The sequence below is a fragment of the Columba livia genome, chromosome 3, assembly GCF_036013475.1.
Source record: "Columba livia isolate bColLiv1 breed racing homer chromosome 3, bColLiv1.pat.W.v2, whole genome shotgun sequence".
NCBI classification, from domain to species: domain Eukaryota; kingdom Metazoa; phylum Chordata; class Aves; order Columbiformes; family Columbidae; genus Columba; species Columba livia.
Genome location: NC_088604.1, coordinates 95,030,148 through 95,056,872, shown reverse-complemented (window position 1 = coordinate 95,056,872; position 26,725 = coordinate 95,030,148). Strand labels below are relative to the sequence as shown.

At 39.7% G+C, this 26,725-nt stretch overlaps 1 long non-coding RNA gene across 2 annotated transcripts; it reads left to right on the top strand.

Annotated features, from left to right (window-relative positions):
• Window positions 1–1,224: 1,224 nt before the first annotated feature.
• Window positions 1,225–26,109, top strand: LOC135579118 (uncharacterized). 2 transcript variants are annotated; one of them, XR_010471595.1, is made up of 5 exons: window positions 1,225–1,487; window positions 9,916–9,986; window positions 11,506–11,583; window positions 12,855–13,119; window positions 13,916–26,109. It is a non-coding gene; the product is annotated as an uncharacterized LOC135579118 (long non-coding RNA). The 2 variants fall into 2 exon arrangements; XR_010471596.1 differs by lacking the exons at window positions 1,225–1,487; window positions 9,916–9,986 and having other exon boundaries at window positions 9,994–11,587.
• Window positions 26,110–26,725: the final 616 nt, after the last annotated feature.

Genomic DNA, 26,725 nt, shown 5'->3' with positions numbered 1-26,725 from the left:
ATTTTTAACCTTTTTGTTTTTTTCAGTGCTCTTATTTTCTAGGGCCACTAGAATCATCTCTGACCATCACTTCAGTATAAATTAGAGCTGGACTGATATCCAGCTGTGTTGTTACCTTTCTTACCAGCAGGTGAAAAATCTTGCCTGGGTGCAAAGATGCTCATACCTCCCAACTTAAAACTGTAAAACTGCTATGCCAAATCAAGACATGATGATATGCAATGACAGTTTTATTTCTCATGTTGAAGCTAGTGTATAGCTTGGGAAACCCTGCAGCTTGGCAGAAATTTCTACAAAGGTGTTTCAGATTTTTATTTTTGATTTTTTTTTCTCCTTTTTTAATGACATCTTTTGATTTATTTACAGTACCTTTGTCATAGCTGTAATTGTCTGTGTTGGCTCTGTATAGCCTTATGCTAAGACTGGAATTAAACAGTGCTGCAACAGTTGCTTTTCAGCTTTGGGAATGTTTCCCAGAAATATACCCTGTTCTGGGTGTATTTTTCATGTTGTTTCTACTTTCTCATTCACGTGCAGAACATCCGATATTTCTATTTGCAGTAAGGAGAAACTAATTATTTAAACTTTGACCCCATAGTGAATGGTATCAATCGTCAGGATCTCTAGTCTGGGCAGTGGCCAAAAAGGTGTTTCTTTGTCTTTTTCACCAGAGTAGACACTATGTCCGTGAAAATGGGTGTTTGTCTCTCAAGAGCATTGAGATACGTGTTTTTAGTTTTGGTTGTTGTTTGTTTAATAAGTAAGTTGTATTTCGATGTAGCTGGTCTATAAGGCTAAGATTTAACCTGCTTGTTTTCTGGGAAGGATTTCCACAGTTAGCCTCCTAGCACTGAGAATATTTTGTTGCCGCGTTGGCTTGTGAGCAAACACTTCTCTGCAGCTCAATCTCTGTCTTGCAAAGAGCTTCACCGAGAAACTGTGAAGGGCAAGTGAAATTGCACAAAACATCTTCAGCAATGTATTAAATCAAAGTTACTGATCTCTTCTTTGCAGACAATGAAATACCATTAAACTGGTGACATGCAGGTGTCAGACCCTTGCATTGAACTTATTGCTGCTGCAGTCTGCTTATCCGTGTGTGTCGTGGGTGCAAGCCCCTCCTCGAGCAGCAGCTGCACCCAGCCGCTAGCAAGGATGCTGAGCTCCGCCTTATAAATCATATTCAGCTGCTCAATCTGATAATCCACAATATGGAACCAAATATTTGGTTTGTATTAGTTTGAAATTTTCTTTATATATTATGCTTCTGATGCACAAGTTGCTTGCTTTCAGATTTTTCACTTAAGGAGGAGGTAGGCCTTTTCAATCAAGTGAGGTATCTCTATGTCCATGTGCCTCCATGAAGCTGTGGTGGTGGCACCAGCTCTGGAGGAGGCTGGAGAGTGATGGTGGTGCTGTTGCTGCCTGTCCAGGGGAGCCTGAACAGGGAGGACCGTGCTGATGCGAGGCTGCAGGGCACAGAAAGGGTATGTACATATGTATGTATGGGCTCTGTGTGGTGACATCGTATTTCCCGTCAAATCCAAATTCCAGGCACTGAACTTCCACAGGCCTGCTTGCCATGGCAGGCTCTAGGTAGACTTTGAACATAAGTTTTGCTTTCTTCTTAGCATGCTGCACTTCTAAAAATTTTGGCCAAGGCCTCTGGAGGGGTTGCAGCTATTGATCCGTTTGCTGAACTCTCCTGCTGGGGAGAAAAGCCGATCTAATGGTCAATTCTCACTATGCCTCTCATAAGCTGGGAAATACAGATGTGGTAGTGAATTACTGGGTTTATTTTTCTGAAGGGACCATGATTATGTGAGGTAGAGATGACCGAGTACTAGTAAGCTTCTTGTCAAAGAGAACAGCACTGAAAAGGTTCAATTTTATGGAGGCAAGGTTTATAGAGAAGTCTGTCTGCACACATGTGTGAAATCAGACCTGCCATCCTAAAATTCTGCAATATGGGCGAAGAGTCCCCCACAAAGGTGGGTCAGGGACCATCCTACCCCTACTCTGACACCAGTGAGACCCAGTTGCCACCAGGGCTGGTGGTGCTTTTATGTCCCCTGCTACGGGAGTTGGTTCTCCTGTGGTGATGGGTTTTGCAGGGCTTACCCTGAGCTCCGCAATATTGCAATGAATGTTGAAATATTTAGACACAAGGGATATGACTGAGATGCCTGTGCCAAATACGTGAAAAGAAAATAAGAACAAAAAGTGAACTGTCCCGAATGAGAGGAGGGCCTGCGTACATATTTAATTGAACAAGGATCAGACATTTTGAAGTCTTCCTGAGAAAAACAATCCTAAACCTTTAGCTAAATTGCTTTGTGGCTATTTTGAAAGCCATTCCCTCCCCTCCAGCTGATACAACAACTGGAACCAGTTTCCACCCCCGTCCCTCTTTTATCTGTTTCCCTTCAGTAAAGTCTTAAGAAAGTATTTCCGCTCCCTCACCCTCCTTAAACCAGGAGGCTGCTGATATCCCCTTGATCCATGGGAAACAGAATTAAAACTGCGACGGGACGACTTGTTGAGTTACAGATGTGCACAGCTCCTTATCCCCAGGACACAGGATGCTGAAAGGCAACAGTTTCGTACATTCCGGTGACCACCTCAAAAAACACATTCTAAAAAATATATATGTTGTGGGAGAGAAACACGAGGTTTTTAAGCATACATCTTTGAAAATATGAGAGCTTAAGAAGAATTGGGTCACATCTGACTGCTACCATCTGGCCCACTTCACTCCAAGATTACCCAGGAATGTATTTCACATGTGCCTTTGGAACAAGATTGTGAGCTGCCAAAAAGAAAATATTTTACAGCTGAGCATTGCGTTTTGGTCTGAGCAGTTCAAATGCAATAAACCAAGGAGGAGGATTCCACTGGAGGGTTTAAGGCGGGCCCTCCAGCCTCAGCCCCTTTGATTTTTCTGCTCAGTTTTGTAAGATGGGACTCCTTGTTGATACCTGCCTTGGGTTTAAAGGTGCCTGATTGGAACAGCAGCTTCTCAGTGGAGAGTGGTCTTTTAAACCAGAGTCCTGGCTTAACAAGGTGGCTGCCCATGTGCAAGTGGTGCCTCAGGAGTGCTGGTGGGGAGAGATGCAGCTGTGTGGAGACAGGTCGGATGGAGGCTGGAGAAATCCAGCTGCTGTTCCCAACTCAATAGGGAAGCTTTCACCAAAGGACTTTACCCTTGTCTCTCAATTTCCCTGTGTGTAGGATTTTCGTATGTTTTAAAACATGAAAATACATGTTGTGATGATGAGGATATTTACTTGCAAAGATGCACAAATTTCTCCCTTGCAAACCAGCACATCAGCCTGGAACTGATGCTGAAAGACCATGTTCTGCCTGATGTACATGAGCTGAAGTAGGCTCAGCCTCTGCAGCATGAGAAAGCCTTCTCTGCATAATGGGAAATGTGAGGGACAGCAGCACCTCCCTTGGGCATCTGGTAAGAGCAAAGGGAGCTTTTTGTGAATTATTCTAACCAGGATGGAGTTAAGCTTCTCTCTGCCTTAAGGAAGAAAGTTTGCAAGATCAGAGAGCTGAGCCAGCTGTGGGGATTCCATTTCTTGCAGCATGCTGTAGATGGTGGGGTGCTGAGATTAATGGGAAGAAATAAGGTCTCTAGAGAATGCGGAGATAATCCTGAAACAGGGCTGCTTTTTTTTTTTTTTTTCTTAATAATTGGAGTCACCCACAGTTCAATTTCAGTTTTATCTTAGCTATTATTTTAGGTTTTGAGTGAAGGAAGTTCTGCTTTTATAGGTTTAAAAAATGGGGCACCTTCATTTAGCTGTAAGATATGAGCTCTCTTGCATTAATACAGTATGAAGCTGTGGGTAAGTATGCAACACCTTTGCTAGCTGGAGCTACCCATCCTGAGCTTTAGAGAGGAGGAAGGTGTGTGGTGGGACCAGCCTGATACTTCAAAGGGATATTCATAAGCAAGACTTCCCAAGTCCACTGGCCTACAGAGCATTTTCGTGCCTAACGTGCTGCTAGAGTTGCACCAAACACTTCAGTCAAAGTAACAATGGCTACAAACAGGGATAGTCTCAGCAGAGTGGAACCTCACTCATCCTTCATTATAAGAATTTGGAGTCAAAGCAGACAGCTTTTGGTTGCAGTATGAGGACAAGAATCAGAATAATAATTCAGAATAGCCCATTGAATTATTTCTAGATCCACCCTGCCCATTTCTACTAGCCTAAAGATAGTCTGCGTTTTTCATAAGAAATGTCAATTACCCTCAGCTTTTTCTCAAACACACCCAAGGAAGAATACGGCACTGAGCAGTAAATAGACTTTACCTCAGAGAGTGTTTTCCTGGGAATATCTGTGCTCCACCCTGACAGCCCATGTGAGAGAGTTGTTCATAACCACGTGTAGTGATTACCAAGAGAAGGGACTGACATTTCTATATCTGGGTATCATTTTCTGGGAACCTTAGTTTTTTATAGAACACCTGTTGTTGGGTGTGTTGAGGGTTTAAGAAATTAAAAAAACCCTAAACAAACAAACAAAAACCAACCAAACAACACCAACAAACACAAACCAACAAAAGCAAAACAAACCTAAACAAAAAATACCCCACAACAACCTGACATTTCTCCATTTCCCTTTGTTGGTTTCAGAGAAGAACATTTACAGCATGGTAACATCATCCTAGCCAGGGAAATGCTTTCCCGAGCTTAATACTAGGAAATGCTTAATCTCTGTTTGAACTATCAGAGAACTTCTTCCTGCCACCACCCTCTCTCAGCCTAAAATGTCCCTTGGAACATCAGTAAAAGCATTTAGGGAGTGAAAACTTGTGTGTCTCACATTTCTGTTCATCTCTAAGGCCGTTTTCAGAGCCCACAAGCAGAGCTGTCACCTCATATGTCTTCATAAAGCTGTGGGACAGCTGATGTTTGCTGGGCTCAATAAGTGCCTTTCATCTGAAATACAGAAAAGGTTCCTGGCCCTGTGTGACCTGTCTGCTTCAGCAGGGTAGAAAAAAAAATTAATCATAAAAAAGCAAAGTTTGAAATAAACATGACTTTCCCCACACCTCTCTCACCCCACCCCTGCTTCTTGGACAATTCCAGAGTATTCTGAGCAGGGTTTTTTTGTCACATTTTCTTCTTCTATTCTCATACATCATGTTATGTGCTAAAATCTAGAGCATGTTTAACAGTCTAAATGCACTCACCTTGAAGGGCAGGGTTTCATTAATGGCACAGCCTTGTCGACTTTATATCAAACATAATTGGTTCAGGCTCTTTTATAATCTTCCCCTCCATTATTTCATGTACTTTCCTTCCACCCTTTCAGAGAGGGTGTGTTATACTGCCAGTACAACCGAAGAATGAAATTTTGCTCAATAATTTCTTACAGATAAGAGCACATCTTTTGAATTCAAACCTGCTTAGCACTAGGTGGCACTCTGCTATAATCTAAATTAGTTTGCCTTAGTTTTGAGGTTTGGCAAACATTTGAGCAATGGTAACAACGGGAAGAGGTTAGATTCATCCATAAGTTACGAGTATAGGCACCCATCTTCTGATACGAGGGGAATTTTAACCAGATCATGAAGTTGTCTGAGCCTCTCAAATGTTCACTGGATGAGGGAGCAGGCAGGAATTTAGATCCATGTGCTTATTCTAATAGTGCTATTTGTTCTGCTTACTGCTGAGAAATCAGTATGGTGTTTTGTGGGGTAAATAACATGGTGCCCTTTGAGGAAGTGCTATAATCTGAAATAATTCAAGGCCATGTTGGTAGCGAATAGGATAGGGATTGTGGGACACCTACTAAAGGAGTGGCTGTTTTGCCCCATTTATTCTTTGTACATTTTGTTTACTGGAGGCTGGGAGAAGGGAAGCTGCATTTCTTTTTTCTTTTTTTTTTTTTTTTTTTTTTTTTTTTTTTAATTTTAATGGACTGGATGTATAGTGTGCATGAAGATTTTATAAAGAGGTGGATTTCTGGAACAAATACCACCTGGGTGGGTGTAAGACCAACTGTCAGTCCGAGGGAGGGATTGGGTCTTGGTAGTGGTGAAAATGAGTTTGACATCCCTGCTTTAGAAGATTTCTCCTGATCCAAGTTAAAAAAAAAAATCTGTGCCCTAGAACAGCCAACATCTAGAAGTGGAGCCCTCCTGCCTCCTTTGGAGTTGATAAAAGCATTGAAAGGTGTTACTGTTCTCAACAGTTCCTACCCCATCCCTCATCGTACATTTGAGTCACTTGTCATAGACTATCAGCCAGTGTGAGTGATCAGTCCTCAGCAGAATAGCACAAATGCCACATATGCTCTCTGAATACATTCAAACCCTTTTTATTAACGGATGGGACAAGATTTGTATACGTGCTGCTTATCAGAAAGAAATGGATAGTGTTAGAAAAACTCAGCTCATGAATGCTGTTAAGAAAAATATGTGACTTGGAAAATGACCATCAACCATTGCTCTTACATCAGTGTTATATCTGAGTAGCTTCAGAGGGTGAGTGACCTATTACTCAGGACAGAAACCCAGCGTTGGGATTACAGTTTTGATGCTTGAACTCTGATAGTATAGACTTCCTGTGTGACCATGAATACTGAAGGCTGGATTCTGTCAAAGGTTCAGCAGTTTTAGTCTAACTTATGCCATCCCTCACAGAGTTTAGGACCTGAGACTCTGCAGCCGATATGTGATCAGAGTTAGGATGTGAGATGGGCAAATGAAGCATCTCTGCTGCTGACCAGAGGAAAGTTGTTGGTTAAGCTGAGGCATGTGGGGAAATTTCTTGTATTCAACAGAGCTCAAAAGCATTTCTGAGGCTGCTGGAGGTACCTGTGCCCTTGGGAGCCAGAGATGGGGGACCTCCAAGTGGGGAGGCAGCCAAAGGTGTTTTCAGAGAAAGCTGAACTGAACTCACTGTTCATCCTTGAAAATGGGGCTGTCAATGGAGGAGAAAGGCACTGTTTTTTGCAAACTAATTTAGGTGTTAAAAATCTTATCCTGATATCCCGGGGACCCCAGCCTTAGTTCCAGATTTACGGTTTGTCAGCAGAGAGCTCCAGGGCATCTGCAGCGCCTGGCTGGAGGAACTGGATGGCTTCCACCTCCTGCCTGGAGCAATGCCAGCGGGCAGGAGGATGGAGGACAAGAGGAGAGAGCCCAGCCCACTGCTTGGGGCATTCACTCAGAAGGGAGGACTGGGCTTCAGGCACCTCTAAATGCCCAACTTTGCCAAAACAAAGCAAATGTGTTTCGTATAAAGTGAGTATGTGTCTGTATGTTTGCTGCGGATGAACGCTGACTTTTTAATACTAGTCTACAATCTTTGTGGTTTGGGTCCCGTCTCCAGCATTAAAGGCTCCCTTTAAAGGGAGCCCATTAAAGGCTCTTTTCTACAGGTAAGAAAAATTGAAACTTCTGTGTTTCTACATGGAGGCATGCATGCAAAGAAAGATAGAGCTAAATGAGTGTAAATGGCTGTCTGTACACCCTTGTGTAAAGGCTATCGAGTGAGCTATTGCTTTCCTCTCTGTAAAGATTACATTGCAAAAATTTCCATATATATTCATGACCTTCTGAGGTGGTTCATGCTAAAATGTACCCCATCTAAGTGTTCCTTGTGGTGGAATACAACTACAATTGATGGTTTCAAATCAGTCCAATATGTGGTGGGGTACTGGTTACACACCAAGGCAGACTGTCTTTCAGTGTGTATTTCTGCTGGCAGAGACCCTAGATCTCCTTGGCCAAGCATTCAGCGCTGGGATACAATTTAGATTCCCAGCAAATTCTCAGTTAAGTGCAAGATGTTTCTTGAGCACAGAGCCAGAGATCAAACTGAAATAAGGCTCACTCTCAGAAATATCTTGAAAACTGTTTGAATAACCTAGTGTATACAAATATTTTAGGTCAACTATCATATTCTCTCAAGACTTGTAGGCGTTTCTGTATGGATGCCAGCAGCACTGCATCTCTAAAGAATGGAACCAATGCTGATTTTGTACTTCCACTACTGTGTCAGTGAATCCACCCACGGCTTGATAATGTCAGTGCAATGTGATGGAAAGTTTTAATTACCATTTGGATCTTGTGTTGTTTTAGTGATTTTTTTGCATCAGCACTGTGAGAAAAAGGAGTGTGTAGTATCCAGGGATGTGAATCAGAAAGTAAATAATCTGTTTGAAGACAAAGTCACCTGGTCTCAGTTTGCAAAGTGGTGCTGAGAGCCAGTCTTTCATTTTTTTTCACCTTTAAAAGCCTGGCTTTAAATTAGAGGATAAACAACCTTCAGCAATTTCTTCTGTTGCATTCCTGAAAGTCTATAGCATCACATCTGTGAATAGCACACACCCACTCACATGCCTTCCTAGGGCCACAGGCACATTCAAATACTCTGCTGATGGGAGCAAATGTGACCTAGGATGTATTATACTGAGAGATGAGCCCAGACTAACAGCCTGTACCGTCAAACAGCTACCAGCTTGGTTAAATTTGTGGTGCAGACAGAGCTTAAGTTGGTGTCTCACTTCATCACAATAACCACTGTGCAGTCTGCTGACCAGCTATATTTAAGTATTTTGGCAGAATCCTGTTTAAAATTGGAAGGAATGCTTTCAATAGTCTGTGCATTTCTCTTGGAGGCCGGCATTAAGGATATAGTTGCATCCCACACATATATAAGTCTGATTGGAAAGCACAATATGGTATGGATGTACATTGTGGCTATGGGATGTCAGCAAGACAGGTTTAAAGTACTGTTGGCTGAATGACCAAAGAAAGACTCAGATGTTTAAGGTTAGAGGCCAGATTCAGATCTTTCACATATGAAAGCAGCAGCAACTTTGAAGTCAGTGCTGTTTCTGTGCTATAATGCACGTTGAAGGATCCTGCATACTTAATTGTTTGAAACAAAGTACATTCCTATTTTTATGTCACTTCGAGATTTTGTACGTGGAGCCATGAACCTCCTAAGAAGCCACTACACTTGCCAGATGCTGTTAGTTTTCACACAGGAGAATTTAGCTCATCCAGAATTTATGCAGCAGTTGAAAAGATGAGAAATCTTTTGCTGTTCTGCTCTGTGGTATCTGAAAAGGCATGAGGTTTCCATACACCTCCAGTCAGGTTTTTGGGGTTGTTGACAAGATACCTGGTCTGCTTCTGAGTTTTGTACAATTGCAAAGAGCTCTGTGGTTTGCAAATACAATATACAGGTCTCACTTTGCATAAAATGTTTGCAAGTACAATAACAGGACTGTGTCAGCACGTGGGTTGAATGAAAGATTTGTCAGCTACAAGAATTCACAGCTCAAGCATCGGTCCCTTCTCTCCCTCCCTTCCCTCCCCAATTAAATTACAATATGGAGAATTTATTTTAATATAAAATATTTTGGTGGTTTTTTGTTTTGTTTTCCCAGCTCACAAAATGAATTTGCTCTCTTGGATGACACTATAAAGCTTTCCTTTACAGCTACCGGGACTAGAAACTAATTTTTTTTTTAAAAGTGAAACTGTAACCAAGAGATCAAAGTAAGGATGTTTCTAAAAGTTGTTGATTCCTGAAAGAGGCTTGAGAGAAAACACCAACAAAGAGAACACCAATATCCAAAGCTTATTGAGAGGACCCCAAGAAGAGACAACAGTGAAATAAAGGATCTTTTTTGTTTGTTTTTTCTTCCCAATTATTGTATAGAAGCTAAAGCATGAGCAAAATTAGCAGAGTGTCAATTATGCCTTGAGCAGGAATAATAGTTTTCTGTAATACACTGGTAAGGCAAAAGTACCTTGAAAAGGGAATGTGTAAACTGTCATCCTCCCAATCAGAATTTTGCTGAGCAGAGGAAGACATATTCTAACTGGCATGTGAGTGGGTGCGTCACTTCATGATACCATCTTTTCCTTTGAAGGATCAGAAAATGTTCTACGGAGTGGGTCTACTTGAATTAGCGGATATGGATCCAAGCTTACTCTTCAAATGGTAACTTTGCTAGCAACTTAACATTTCGTGGTACTTAAACGTTTTTCTAGCACTTCAATGCAGAATTATGGAATTGGACATTGGTCTGTGCTGTGGATGTGTTTTTTCTTTTCTCTATGCAATTTCTCTACTAGTTGCAGTGAGGCACTTGAATTGTAGTCATCTTAGCAAACCTGAGTGTTTTCAAAGATTGCTGACAAGCCTTTGAGTAATCTGTATTGGATATACATGACTGCACGTTGGCAAAATAGTTTCTAAGTACAAAGAGTTGTGTGAATCCGTAAATAGGTGATCTCATCCGTAGGGGACTTGGTAGTGAATTCTGCAGCACAACCGTACCTTTGACAGCATCTCCATGAGGACACGTGGTAGAAAGTATTTCCTGAGATGAAGTTTGTACACCTACTGAGACTGACAGCTGACAGACCCACTTCTACTAACTGCAATTGTGGGACTCACTGTGACAATGACCAATATTGGGAGGCATACAAGAGGTATATTTGAAAGAGGTATATTTGTAGGTGAGATGTTGCAGATGGAAAAACAGTCAGAAGGTGGATTAGGAATATGCAATGTCTACGAGTAGACAACACAAGGCAGAATAAATCTTTTCAGGTCTCACTTGATTCCTTTTCAGATTGGTTTGGATGAGCTAATTATTCCTCTAAGGGTATGCTGACATTAACAAAAATGCTCCACAGCAGGAGATGGTCTGTAAGGTAAAACAGTTAGTGCTGCACAGCCTGATGTCTGCAGTATATGCCTTGGGGAAATTTATTTGTGAATAGCTCTAGTCTGATCCTGAGGACTTGCTGCCCATTAGTACAGTATGTGCACTCCTGGAGTGCATCATCCTGTTGAATTTAATGCATAAGGAATTAATTGTGCACTCTGAGATATTCTTGGGACGTAAACCAAAACGCAGTGAGTGGGAACAACCAGGAGATTTGCTTCAAAATTGCACTCCTGACCCAAATGAACACAGAAGCATGCCAGGCCACACAATTTACCCTCTCTCCCCCTTTAGGGGAACCTTCACTCCCCCTGATCTGTGCCTCCATTAGTCTGTCCTGCTTTGGGAAACACAGCCGAGCACCTGTCCTGCCAGCAGCTTGACTGCACAGAAATGGGGCATTTGACTAACAGGGATTCCATTCCAGGGAAACCAAACCAGGATCTTCTGGATCTTGGCTGCACAGTTTTCAGTATTAAATCAACACGAGGAAAGGCAGAAAGGAAGATGAGAACAAATCTGCCTGATGTTTGCTATTTACTGCATGAGCATTTCTCTCAAAGCCAGGAAATGGGAGAGGCAGGTCTCACCTGCTGGCAGCAGGGTTTTCCCCATATTCCAATACTGCATACTCACAGCCTGGATCTTAAAATCTGCTCTTTGCATATCAGTAAAAAAGGCTTGCTTTCGCTTCATTACAGCATAGTTTCTTGCATTAATAAGTCCAAAAGCTTCCTTCCCTATTGTCTGACTTTCCATTTTTAGCTTACATTTTCATATTCCTAGGAGAGATTCCCCACTTTAATTTCCACGCAGTCCTGAAGCTGGGAATCCCATTACCTCGGTTCATATGACCTCTGGAATGTGAGTAAGTGTTTCGCAGTAGTATATCTTCTTGGCTGTTCTCCAGTGCCTGTAATTAACTCCACATACGTTCCTCTATCTATTGTGCCAACTTAAGATCTGACCTTATAGAAGCAGTGGAAGCCAGAATAAAAAGTAAAGCTTTATGGAAAAAAATCAAATAGGTATAAAAGAGTGCCAATCTAAAGAAAGTGCTTCACTTGCTGATAAGTCTTTCCATGTTTACTGTGCACTCTCTCTCCTTTTAACAAGATTGCACCTCTAAGGAAGTGCTGCAGCAGCCCTTCTAAACTATCACTCCTACTTGCAGTGTGCAAGACCAGACAAAATGCCTGGGCATCCTAAACGTTTTAAAGCACAATCATGAGCACATATCACTAGTGAGTTGAATGAACCTTTACTTAGATAACAAAAAAGTTTAATAAGTTATTTAAATATCTTGTCATCCTGCCTAGCTAGTGCATTTTTTAAAAGTAGCTGCTTTTCAAGTAATATACTTATGTTCTTTCACTTACTGTGATATTTGCTTCTGGAAACTTATTTGTTGACTATTTAATTCTCTTTCAATTTACAGCAAGCTCTTGACAAGACTAATATTTATAGATGTGGTGGGGAAAAAAAAGTAAGATTTGTAAAAATTAGATACAGGTATAACACACATCCTTTGCTGGGATATCATTTTAATTCTTGACTTATACTTAGATCAGACCAGATTCAGATCTTAGCTATGCTGCTGTAAATCTGGAGTGATAACACTGAAAGCAGTGCACCAACAGACCTGAAGGTAGAACCTGGTCTTTATCTTGTTAAGTACCTCTTTACAATTTCCTATCTTTGATACATCTGGTTTTCTGTGCACTCAGTTTATCTTCCATGTCTGATTCTGTATATTTAGTGTAACTATTCAGAAACAGACTTTCTTATGGTTTCTAGGCTTAGGCTATCAAAATGTATTAGACACTGTGGAGAAACGTTTAGGGGCCCAGCCAGCCTTCCTGGCATATTCCTGTTGATGGCTTTTATATACATCATTCACCTGTAACAGATATTTTTTTTCCCTCCTGCTTTCACTATTCACCAAAGATATTGGAAAGAAAAAATAAAATTCAATTAATATGCATGTCTATCCAATTAATTTAAATAAATTAGCATTAAAATTGATTCTGAATTTATTTAGACACTTTTTGCAGTAGCCAAAAATAATCTTGATGCAGGATTGAATTTTATCAGATGCCTCAATAAACAACAGAGACTTTTTTTTTTTTTTTCAGAACAAGAATCTTTATTACAAGATGGTCATTCACTCCTAGAACCAGCCTCTGCTTTCTATAAGCAGTGTGAACCTTTGGATTTTGGTCTGCAGAGAAAACGGTAGAGAAGAGCACTACCTTGAAATAGAGATGATGACAGTCATTTGAATTTGCTGATGTTTTGGGAGAGGATAATGCAGATCAACTGGATGTAATAATGCCTGACACTATGGACTATAAAATTCTGCACTGAACACTAGTTAGCACAGCAATTCCTAGGCTAAAGGTATTTTTAATATACTGGAAATATGTATTACAGGGTATTGGAGGCTCAGGTAAGTTGAGCTTGTCCATCCACAGTCAAAGTATTTGATATCCAGGATGTCAGATTGCTGAGTGGAATTAGCAAAGGGAGTGATGTTTAGGCATTTGAGAAGGACCCTACATTTGCATTAAGGGGAGCTTTCTCCTGGTAGGAATATTAATTAGGTGTGGACATTATCTCCTAGCTTTCCTAGCTTTTATTTTGCTGCATCTAGTGAAGGAATTAAGAGATTAAATACATCTTTTATAAGGTGCCTTTCAACAGCTACTGCCTCTCCCGCACTCCCTTAGCAAATTTGCCAGCTCTTCTAGAGACCATTGGCTGACTGTGATGACAATGTAGTGATATGTTTAGAGAGAATCTCTTATGAATTAAGCCTGATGCCAGCTCCCATAATTTCCTAACCATGCTGCGCGTATATATTTTTAAGATTGGTCATGATCCCATAGCTAAATAGCTATATATTTTGGATTTCCATGACTATGGTTTTAACTGAGATAGGACATAAATTTTCTCTAGATTTTTGGGATTGACAGAGTTGGAAATGTCCTGTCAGTGTGGAAATCAAGCAAAATACAGATACAAGGGCTTTTATCAAGAACATTTCAAACTCAGTCACAAGATTATAATGGTCTCTGAACACTAAAATGTTTCCTACTCATAGTTTGAAAAAAAAAAAAAAGAAATGAGGAAAAGGTGAAGGGGTTGAGATTAGAATTGACTGTACTTTCTTGCATGCTGTTTTCTTCTTCTCCAGATTGCTTTCTGAGACTCAAGATCTGCCTTCCAAATCATGGCACTGCAGTCTTAGGAGGAGACTGGTGAGGCAAGGGTTGTGGTGCACCTTTGGCTCCTGGAGATACCAGCATCCTGGAGAAGCAACTGCTCCCACTCGTGCGGGAGGTCAGTTGAGAACTTTGTCACCAAGGAAACGATGACTCCAAGTTCTCTTATAGGATACCTCTCTCCCTCTTCTTCTTTCTTTTGGATTTGATTTTGTGCATAAACCCAGTAAACCATCAAGCACAAGTAAATGACAATTCCGTCATCGTACATTCTAATGAAGCCTATAAAAATAGCAAATAATAACAAGCCATTAAAAAAAAAAAAAAGTACAAAATGAATCATGATCATTTTCCCTTTTCCTCTCGTAGAATATCGGCTTGTTCCTCCTATGGGCTAATGATGTAAGATCCTTCAAACGACAGGTGAAAACTAGAGTTGAACCAGAACACTAAAGAAAATTTACTGAGATAGTCAGAATGATTTACTAAATAAGCTTGAGTCAGCTCTATTTTTTTTCTTTTAATCTAGAGCCTGAGCTTTCTGAAAACTGATAACTTGGAATTTGTACCTCACTGCAACAACAACAAAAAAAATATATAAACATACCAAATACTTGTCATTTTCTTTTAATGGAACGATGCAGTGAAAGATCCATTTTGCTGGCTTAATAAAAGTTTTGTCAGCATACCAGTGAAAATGACAAATTATACTGTGATTTGTGCATACCTTTTGTGTACACTTTAGCGTACTCCCATATGCAGCAAACTATTGGTAGGCTTCTGGGAGTCTGCAAAAACAAATATATAAAAGGGCATGACTCCTGATGTGCTTGCTGGTCTTCTTTCTTTTCTGAATGATTTAGTGCTAAATTTTTGAAGTGATTTGGCAGTTTTTTGCTTTAATGTGTGAGACCTTCTGAGCTGAGTAGGCATGAGGGCAGGTGTGGGTTGAGCACTTGGGAAGTCAGTGCTAACGCTTCTCCCATCCAGGGAGATGCTCTGGTCAAGGTATGATATGGCAATGTGTCCTCATCCTGGCAAGGGATCAACATTAATGTCATAGGTTATGAACTTACTGCAGTGTTCTTTCAAAAACTGAGACTGATAGCATGATGCAGGTAGCCAAGGCAGCTGTTAAAATCACGTTTTTTCATTCAGCCAGAATCTTTCCCTTCTGACGCTAAAACATTGCTTGGGAAAGGCAGCCCTTTTTCATCATTTAATAAATGTTGATGAGATTCCTGTATTCTGTTTGTAAATGCAAAAAAAAAAAAAAAAAGAAAAAAAAAATTTTTACCCTTCATGAAAACATTTAAAAATTAATATTTGAATAGCTCAGTTAAGAACTGACATTTGGCAGGGATTATAGCTTTCATTGGGGAGGACTTTGGAGAGTTTAAGTGGAAATTTGGTTTGATTTGGCCAACTTTCTGAGCCTTTGAAAAGTATAAAATGGATAATGCCGAGTATGTTTTTTCCACTAAGCTCGAATGGATGTATTCATCATGCATTCCAGTGTGGATAACTAGCAGTATTATGAAATAGGAAATGAAAGTCCACAGGAACCCACGGTTCTCAGTTTCTGGTAAATGATCAGTTCCATGAGCTGAGAAGGACAGACCTCTGTGGTGAGGCACCTGGGAGCTGGTGCTGTTGGTAGACAGACCTTCCCGGGCACTGGAGATTTGGGGAGTCACAGGAAAGGGAAGGTTTTGCGGTGAAGCTTTGAGTGGGACAGTGTGATGTTGCTTAGAGGCTCCTCCTTACAATAAACGTTGAGAACACAGTTGGTAGGAAATGCCACATTGAATGCTGTGACCTTAACTTGGAGCTTTCAATGCACACCCTGCATTCAACTGCTTGACTATACCTATTTTATTAAAAAGCAAAGCACAGCAGCATGTGATTCTTATGGCCACCATCTGTTTTCCTGCACCGTGCTTGGCTGTGCTGTGCTTCACCTGCCAGTGCAAATGGGAGAGCGTGGCCCATGGGCAAGAGCCAACCATGCTCTTGTGCCACTTGGAGCAACAGTGTGGAGTGTCACTGGAAGGCGTGCTGGTGTTTATAAACCATTGGCATTCAGAGACCACCTGCATTTCCAGTTCATTTTGTTTCTTTACATTTAAGGAAGACTGCACTGACCAGGGATAGAAGGAGAAACAAGACTAACTTCTGTGATAGTCTCCTGCTCGTTCTAGGTATTGGCTGAAAATCAAGGCCTGGAGAAAACTTCTTACATATACATAGTCCCCTCCTTGCTAGGGTTATGCCCTGACCTCACATTGCCCACCGACTAGGAATTTTGAAGCACAATTTGGCTAATCTGTTCCTGTGTTTCTCCACCTGAATGATTAGACTTGTTTCCTAATATCCAACTTGCACCTCTCTGGCAAGTTTTTTGTTGTTACAGAGAACAAATAATTTACATCTTTTTTTGTAACTGTCTTATAAACATTGCACCTGTCATTGTGGTGTCTTCACCTTGACTTTTATCATCTATAAACACTGCTCACTTTTTCTCTTTTGTTTTACACACGGTTATTCTCTGCTGTCTTTGCAATCATCTCAGATGGTTAGTTCAGTGGGAAAAATATGTCCAAAGAAGTGTGGTAAGTAACAGCTGAGTGGGTAGTGTTCTCACACACTAAGCAGGAAAGCTGGAATGAATCCACAGACCTCTCCTTTTCCATTTTTTCTTCAGTTCTCAGAAAATCCTACTAATCAGGGCAAGGTAAGTGGAAGACAGATCCTCTGCATCTCATTTTTAAGCACAGCAGTGGCTGGTGAAGCACTCAAGATTGTGAGAGTAAGTGTGAACCTGGCTCCCCTATCCAGTGGCTTTCACTTAGGAGGGGGAAACCGTGGATTCCCAGCCATGTGCACTGTGTCTGTGCCTTTTTGTATAAAGTATAGATAAGTTTCAGGAGCAGAAATCAAAGCTGGACCTCTGCCATTTGTAACATTATCAGCTGGCTAGCGGGTGGACACTATTCTGCAGGCAGGTACTTAACCTCAGAAAGCTTACAATTCCTTACCAGTTTCATCTCTAGCATGACATTTCTTGAGTGGTTGCAAGGTCAAAAGCTGACAGAAAGCAGGAGGAATCAAAGGGGAGGAGACTGTGTAGGAAAACTCATGCTAAAGATAGGCTTTGCTATGTGTTGTGGTCTTTACTGGGAACACCATTAATATGCCCCAGGACTCAACATGTTCTTTCAATAAATGCCTCTCCCCTCCTTATGAGGAGATAGAAATTCACGAAACAGAATCTATTTTTATTTAAAACCATTCAGTTAAGTATGAATATAAAAGTATGTATTAATGTTTTCGAGTGTATGCTAAGAGAATGTTCTCTAACATACTTGGCAGGCTTTCCATGAAAAAATTCTGTTGTTCTCAGTCAACCATCCCCAAAGATTTCAGTTGTGCTCACATAACAGCATAGAGCTTTTCACATGTCAGGGGATAATTTATTTCTTGGATTAATGAATGTAATTTTATTGATTCTAATATTTTATCCAGGATTTATTATAGAGCAGTCTCTAATTTACATTCTGCTCAGGTGAATAGTGCCTTACATTTGTCATCATAATGATGATTGATTGGAGGTCTCTTATTACAAAGCAGTGGTGTGATTGCTCCCATTATATTCTGAATAGGAATGACTACGAAGAACTCTGCTGTATGTGACAATTTCTTGTCATTTTCCTGCAGTCTCAGCTGAGGCCAACTGAATTGGAAGGAATCTTTTTCTTTATTTCTGAGGTCCTCTTTCAAGCCTGATTTGAGGAAAGTGACTTAAATCTGGGACACTACCCATCCAAACCTGGCTTTTTTTGGTGTCTGCTATGTACCTATGGTCTTTGGCTTTTAAACTTCTATTTTTCTTGAGCCTAAAACTCACTCCTAGGTAGACATCTACCCTCAGCAAATTTTGACTTTTGTGAATTTCACTAAGTCACTGTTCACCTGCAGTAACAATGATCAAGGAAATGAAAATTATCTGTATCACTGTCTTTATATAGGTAACATAACAGCAATTATCTGTAACTTTTGAAAAGAAGCACCGAGTAGCTAGAATATTCCTGTTATATTTTCTATCTTTCCTTAGAGTATGATGAATTTTGGTTTTTAAAGTATTTGTTTAGTATTACTTGTGCCAGCTGTGCGAGTTAAAGTAACTAGAAGTAGGATGTTTGGCATTTGCAGTATGGAAAATAACAATTTACTGACTGAAGTTGCTTTTTTGGTTGCTTATATAAACAGAGTAAAAGGACTGTTCAGATCTGAAGGGACAGCAAGTAGACATCAGAAACAGAGATGAGGAATAAAAACTGTCCCACTGAAGAGCAAAATGACATTGAACCCTAAGTGTGGACGCCACTCTGGATATGCACACAGAGGCTGTTCAAACTTTATAACTATACAGAGCATAGAAGTTAAAACCCCATATCTTTTCTGGACTGAACCTAAAACAGTACAAAATCAGGCTTGGCTTCTACTGTGATCTGAAGACTTCTGCTGAACTAGTCTAAGAGCACAGGGTGCCTTTAGGTCAAACTGAATCTGAAAATCAAAACTCTTGAGTTTGTTGGACTCATCGCTCTCTTATGATTTATCTTGGATTAAATCACTGTTATATAATAAAGGATTAAAAGCATTAAACTATCCTAAAGAAACATAAGCACGTAATTTTGTCTCAGTTACCAGATAATAATAATCTGCAATCATTTTTTAATTGTTTAATTAGAACACATTCCTTGTTTGGTTTGGATGGACTAGCCACACATTTTAAAAATAAATTCTTGGTATCTGAGGGCTTTTCCTCCTCTTTTGCATATCTGGAATTTCAGAATATGTTATGAACTGACCGTTTCCTGATCTACTTAAGCTTCAATCAGGTTTAACTGTAGGCAGCTCACTAAACTGCAGTGACATGCATGCCTTGCTTGATCACGTGAGAATAATCTGGCTTAGTCGAGCCAGATATAATCTCAGTGACCAAATTTAAAATACAAACTAAGGTGATTGAGTGTACTGTATTGATAAACTGTGGGTATTTATTTGAATCATTCTAAACTCTCTGAGAGTTCAAAATTAATAATTTCAAATATTTACATTTAATATTTATTGTACATTTAAAAATAAAATTTACATTAAAATTGTACTTAGTAATTATTAGTGTTGGTACTAAAACAAAATTAAAAAATATGATTCCAGAAATTCACAAAACATACCTAAATTTTTAAAAAGTAGCCTACATACTATACTGTAAATGTTAGACTGAAATACAGAGTTGATTTGGCAGGAGAGATTTTTGTAGAATGCACTAAGAATGACTAGGTTAACAACAGCGCAAATTTGTCAGAAGGTGTCTTCTGTGAGCTGAAACAGCTCATAGCAGTTTGTGAAAGACGTACACAGGACACACTTGGCCAGAAAAGACTTCCTCTCACTTTCCACAGTAGGACTGAAATCACCCCAGATCATAAAACACAAGCTGTCAGAAAAAGTACAAGCTGCAAGGAGGTGCGTGGCACTGACAGGGGAACACAAATCTCTGGTGGCACTCAGGGAAGTGTGAAGAAGGGCATTCAAATATTAAATCCAGGGTCAAATGCTGTGCTTGGTTTTCCATAGGAAAGCACAGGCCATGCGTTTTATATCCTAATTTCTGGCCTAATTCAAAGCTGGAAGATCTCCTAAACTAATTTAGACAGCTCATGGGGTTATAAATTTTAGTACCTCCCCGAGTTTGCACTGGTCTTCATTTTCATCATTGAGTACACTGGTACCTTGGCCTGTGCTTTGGGTTAGCAAGAGAAGGGCAGGGGCAGATCTGGGCCACCAGCCTCAGACAAGGACTACCAGGGCAAGCTGCTGCCTTTGTCTGAGTCAACAACTGTTGTTTTCATCTGGTATTAAAGAATGGATTAAAAAATGTATTATTTCTGAAGTGTAATGACAGTGATTGTAGGCAGGTAATTTCTCCCGTGCGCTCTCAGTAATTTCAGTTTGCTATTTCGTTGGCTGCATTTTCCAGGCTTCTTTAAATAACAGTGGATGCATCCTTACATTACTGTTTTCAAAGCCAATTTTGATGGCAACTGCCTTACCTGAGGAGATACTGTCCCTGACCCAAAAAGCTAAGAATCAAAAGATTCAACATAAAATTTGTTATTCTTGCTAAAAACTGTGATGTGGTCTTGTGCAAACATAATTAGTAGGTCTTTATTTTTGTGTATTTTCTGTTTCTTTCTCTAAGAGTGAACTTAAAAAAGGACCTGTCTTCCAGAGACATATAACTTGTTTCACCAGAAGCTCTGAAGGAACATAGTTATTTTTTCACAGGTTCTCTGCAAATATTGGTTGAGACGCAGGTAGAAAGGATTTCATCTCTCAAGAATTAGCTATCTAAATTTGTCCTCTAATTACCTTGATTAGAGAAATGAAATTTTCTGGGGAACTGCAGGTAAAACAACTGAGTATTGAACTGGTAGCAATTAGAAATTAATTATGTTAGCTACTGGTCACCAAATGACATGCGACTTGCAAAGAAAGACATTTGTGAAGGATCAAAAAATTTTTAATATTTTTTTAATTGTGGATTTTATTAAAAAAAAATACCAGGAAAAATAAATCCCACCCACTCTTCTGTTCCATTTGTTTATATTACTTTGATAACTGGAGTCTAACTGGTGTTCTGCTGGTAAAATTACTTTTCACTTCTGCAGCTTGACCATGCCAGTACTTTTTGGTGGTTCTTCTGCTATGTTTCTAAAGGGCCCAGATTTCCTAACTGACTCCCTATACCCCACGAGTTTTTCTGTGGTCCATAATATGCTGGTTCTTCTTGGTCTATTCTTCTCTTGAATGATCTTATCTTTTCTCTTGTCTTTTCTGAGGCGTGGCTTTGATCATCTCTTTTCAACTTACCCTTCATTTACAGCTCTTCTCTAGTAAAAAGTCTTTTTTTTTTCCCTTGCAAGCTTCAGAATAAATATTTTATCAAAATGTATGTATCATGTGAATGCTTGGAATAATTTCTGATGGTGAATAATCAGAGTGTTCCATATTTTTCCGTAGTTTGCTGTCTGGTCTTTGGAGTCGTGGTTCTTTAGTCCTTTACTGGTGATACCTTACAATCCTGACCCTGCAAGTTGAAATAATCTTGTCTAATCTTGGCAGGAAGTACTATGTTCAGAAGTAAGTGTTCTGATTTAGCATCCTGGGGTAGACATTCATTGTGGGAGTGTTTTCTAACTTGACACTTGTCAGCAACCCTGACAATAATCCCATAGGACAAGAGGTTACTCTGTCATCAGCCCACCTGTCAGTCTGTGCTTTGAATGCCAGTAAAATGCCATTTTCACCATGAGAGATGATAAACAAATATTCAAATTAGCTTATTTTGCATAGTCGAAGAGTTTCAAATTCATTATGTTCTACCAAGAGATACTTATTATGGTTATTTTTTTTAAGAAAACTGAAAACAGCTTCTATTTGTTAACTGTTTATTTCGGTAAATATCAAGTGCTGAATTAGTACTGTGCATTAACACATAACAGGAGAGGAAAACACAGTGACTGATCCCATTGTTCAAGCTTGTACTTTAAGTAATGTCATGTTTGTGGTAAAGAGATAAGAAGTGACTAGTCTGATGTACCCTCAGGGAGCTGATAAGTGAACTACTGAAACAAATGTAAGGAGGATTATGAGATTGGGAGGGAATAAAATGAAGACTGATAACATTTGGAATCTTGCAGCTATTTCTTCTGCCTCCCAAAGATTAATTTTAGCTGATGATATTTTTTAGAATGATTTAATAATGAACAAAGGGTTATGGTTTAAAATGCTGGTAAAGGGAGGAATTTAGCAAATGACTGTAACATGGAGGTCACAAGAACTGAGGATGCTATTGACAAATTGCTACCAAAGCAATTTCCTTGCAAACTGATGACTGGTAAATTTATCTCTGACTTAAAAGATTTAAAAAATCAGTGAACAAGAGGAAGTATATGCCATGATGTGTTTGATTATAGTCAAGCACTTGTATTTATTTTAGAATTGTGGATGCAAGTCCTTGGGCTGCTGCTCCATGAGGCGCTTACAAGAAGATTTGCAAAGCGTGTAATATCTGTGTAGCAGTGTGTGTGCTGAATAAAGGAGGCCTTGAAAGACAGAGATGTTGTTCAGAAGGGCAGTGATGACAGAAACTTTATGATATTGCCATATGATACTGAACTGAACCTAGCTCAAACAGGATTCAGATTTATTCACCAGAGAATATCAATCTTTCAAAGAAATAAGATAGCTGCTCTTTTGATTTAGCTTTATCAGACATACCACAGTGAGATGCGCCTCTCCATCACCAGAGATTCAACGGAACTTAAAGTAAAACCAACAAACAAAACCCCCACCAAAACTAAACCAAAACAAACAAACAAACAATCAAACCAAGCAACAAACAAAAAACTAAAACAAAAACACAGTAGTGGAGTTTATAAACCAAACAGAATTTTGGTGGGGTTGAATGAGATGAGATTCTCCTGTTCCTACTGCAGAAGAGGGGAAAAAGCTGTTCTATTGCTCTGTGGTCTATATCATGTTTTTCTTGAAATTTCATTAGAAAGAGGTCCCAACTGACTTAGGAAGGAACTGCAAGTGTATTTTACCAAATTGGAAGGGGAAAAAAAGCATCTTCCTTGCAAAAAAAAAAAAAAATATGTTTCTCAAACCATTTTTAACCTATGATCTATTTTACACTTGTGTATATGGTTTCTGTGACTAGATCATTGAGAGCAGAAATTCACGGTTTAAGAAACTGGCGTAAAGTTTCCGCAACTTAACAAGGCAAATTGTGTTAAAATCAACAAGCTATTATTTTGATAGGCATTTTTTTTCTTGTATCTTGCTTGTCTGATAGATTCCTCTGTTTACAAAGAAAACAACCCCTGGCTAGTGGTGTTATTGAAATCAATGGTTTTCAAACATTTTTCTGAAGTTTTCAAGTGGGTGTATGGACTCCATGCAAATGAGGTAAGCTTATGGACAAGGAACCTGCTTCCTTTGGTTAACTTTTGTAGCCTCTTTAGAAGTATTTTGGAGTTCCCCAACAGAATGTGTACCACAGGCTGAAAAATACCACTTTGGTTGGCTTCATTTGTCTACATTCATGTAAATTTTGTTGTTCTTAAGGGTGAAATATAGATACTATTTAGTATGATTTGGCTTGTTTGTGCCTGTGGGAGCGACAGAGGGTAGATTTTTTTGCCTTTGGTGATAGCTGTTCCTAGCATACTTGGTAGCTTGTACCAGACCTACAGACAGTCCTCACATTGATGGGAGTGACCAAAATTTGTCATCTTGTGCCAGCAAGCAGCCTACAGTCCCTTTGCTGTCCTTTCACAGAAAACATATTTCTATCTTAATCCAATGTGTGAATCAGTCAGAGAAGAGTTTTAAGTGTCAGGGGATGGAAGAAGATGTTGGAAGATCCAGTTGACGGCTTGCTCTAACATTTTCATGTACAGAACAGACCGAGCCCCCTCTTCCCATAATTTAAACTCCCACTGTCTGCAGAATGGAGCTTTTGTGCCAACACCAACTATATGATAGTGCAGATCAAGGCCGATGTACTCAACTCGTTGCTTTTGCTGGACTGCGACTGCCAGAATCAGTCACTTTATGAAATCTATTGTAGTCTTATTTCTCTAGTTTTGTAAAGCTTATTTATATAAGCCCCACTCACAGCAGTTAATCAAGTGTCTTTGTAGACCGATAAATAAATAATCAGCAACAGGAATATGTTAAAAGCAGTCATTAGCATGTACCTCGCATCAAATAAAAAAGTACTGCAATTAATCATAGGGACATAATTTGTCTTAACCCCATTTTAGATTGCTGTTTTAAGTGCAATTTATGCTACACACCCACCCATGTCTATTTTAATCAAACATTTTGTACCGATGGGTAAATTAAAGTCATATAAGAACTGAAAGTTGAGATGTGATAAAGAAAAGGTTGTTGGGCCCCTCATTCCAACACTATAATATGCCAGGTAAAAAAAAGCAAAACCAAAGCAAACAAAACTTTTTATCATATAAAAAGACCTGCGAATATTCTAAACCAGTCTACCAAAAAGTCAAAGTAATATAATGTTTTTTTCATTAACCATTTGATGTCACCTGAGCACCTACAAAGTTTCACAATTCACATACAGACAGAAGGTGATCTGATCACTGCTTATTTCCTGCAAACATCATAGATGTGGACAAAAAAAAAATATTTTAAATACAATGAGTTTTGTTTCACTGATAAACTCTGGAGCACTGTACAGCCACATGACAGGGCCATTTGTGTCCCAGCAGTCACTCATAAATGACATTGATCTAGTGATGTTCTTGATGCAGATCTCTTGTATGTTACCTGAAATTGGCTGCTACTCTTTGAACTGATTTTGTTTTTCAAAGAGGAAATTATCCACATGAGCAACAGTAAAATTAGAGTGTAACTTGGCAGCAAAAATTTAAAAAGCATTGGTGTGACCTGTCTCACTGTGTCACTGACCTTCCTGCTGCTTCTTGTGCTTGAAATTCTTCTGTCTTAATATACCATCTATCTTCATCTGGAACATACCAGGAAATTGTTGCTAATATTTCATTCCATCTCAGACAGCTAATTGTTAAGATTACTGGGTTTTATCTATTAGCAAATAGTCCAAACAGTCTCAATTCAAATCATTATAAGAATCCATGCTGCAATGTTCTGGTGAAGAAGTCAAGGTAAGTAATCTTATTAATAAAAGAGAAGGAAAAAAATTGTCAGCTTTCCATTTGAATAGACATTACGTTTATGTGCTTCTGAATGAATAAGGCATCTGTTTCAGAAGTTCACTTTCCTTCAGTTACTGAAACAGTAGAACAGATATATCGTGCCAAGGTCTGTCTAATCTAGTACTGTATCTTTAATGCAAATGATACCTGATACTTAAGGAAAAATGTAAGAACAAGTGAGGTACAGAGTGATGGGCAAATTGAGCCTTCAGCCTTGAAAATCTGGTTGCTAACTTCTTGAAGTTGTATCAAACAAGGACTTTATGTTCATTTTTATGTCCCGTAGATGAAGCAAATCTGGTAGTTTGCAGAATTTGGTTCAAATTTTTATGAAAAACAGCATTTCTAGCATTACCAAAAGAAAATAAGTGGTTTGTACGTAATTTAAAAAAAAAAATTCTGATGTTCAGATGCAAGCATGATGATTTGCCTTTATCAATGGTAGGGAAAAACATGCCAGCCTCTGCACATTTAATATCAACTATTAGTATGGACTGAGTCTACTTTGGATGCAAACTCTTTGTAAATCAGAAGACTGTGATCCAAATTTACTAAACGTAGAACATCCTCTGTAGGCATGTCTGTTTTAGGGCATTAAAGATGTTATTTGACCAGTATCTCACTGCTTCTGCATATATTTTTTTTTCCCTTGTGTCATTACTTGGTAAGAAACGTTCCGGAGAAGCAAGAGTTGCTGTAAGGCAGTTGTTATCTGTTCAGTCTTGAGAGAAATGGTCACAGTGAACAATTCTGTTTTTTAAGCCTCAGGATGCGATGTGGATATTTGCACTGGCATGTCCATTCCACGGATTTCTTCACTCATAAAATACCTACTGTAACTTAACTCAAAGCTTCCAGCAGCACTTGGATGTGTGGCAGCTTCCTTGAGCTGTCTGTGTTGAGATGCCACCCTTATTTATCAGCAGTTGTGTGCAGAGAGAGGATTTGATGAGGTGATCTGGCTTGAGCTGTCTACACTGTGTAGTTTGCTGCAGGCACAGAATTTTTGTATTTCATTGGGCTCTAGCAATGCAGGTAATTCACGTGCCTTGGCTCAGTTTTGGAGCAGATGGATGCCACTCGGTCCTGGCATGTTAACATTATGCTACTGGGTTGCAGAACATACTACATAATTGTCATGGAAAAGATTCATCCCTTAACTATGTTTAGAAAACTCTGAACTTCCTTGAAACTTGCAGCTTTGTTCATCTCTAGAGAATGCAGAACCATCACCACATGTACGTAGATTTATGTACAACTGCATTGTGCCATAAAAATTCCTGTATGTCTGTACATATATATTGCACCATTAAAATCCCTCTGGCAAAGCTTCTGTCTGAAAACCCTGCTCTCTTCAAAAGACATATTCCAGTTCCTAAATCTTATTCATTGATGAACTATTTCCATGATGCATCTGTACATGCCAAGTCAACTCCAGGTCTTTTGTTTTTCTCTCTTTGCAGCTTGTGTGCTATCAGGGCATGCCAAGGGGCTAGGGCTCAATCCTCACCCACGGGGTACAGACCCACAGTGTTGAGGCACTGCAGCTGGGTGCCACTGTAACAGGGTCCATTGACAGCTCTTGGTGTTATGAGGGTACAAACCAGCACTGGTGTCCAGCCAGGAACAGAAGGAGACCAGGCTGGAGGTACAGCTGTAGGACACATCCAAGGAGTCCACCCTAGAGGCAAGATACCCACAGCATAGGATAAAGGTCTGTGTAGGAGGCAGGGTCAGAGATGGGGCTGAAAACCAGTACTGCTGTGGTGTCAGCAGGGCAGGGACTGACAGCCCTGGGGTGAGCTGAAATGGGACTCCTGGGCACTGGGCAAGGTGGGGAGAGCCCATGGAGGGCTGGGTAAGAACACCAAGGGTTGTTAATACCCTCAGGGTCCTGACATGAGTGCCCAAATCTTCAGCTTGATTTTTAGCATATGGTATATG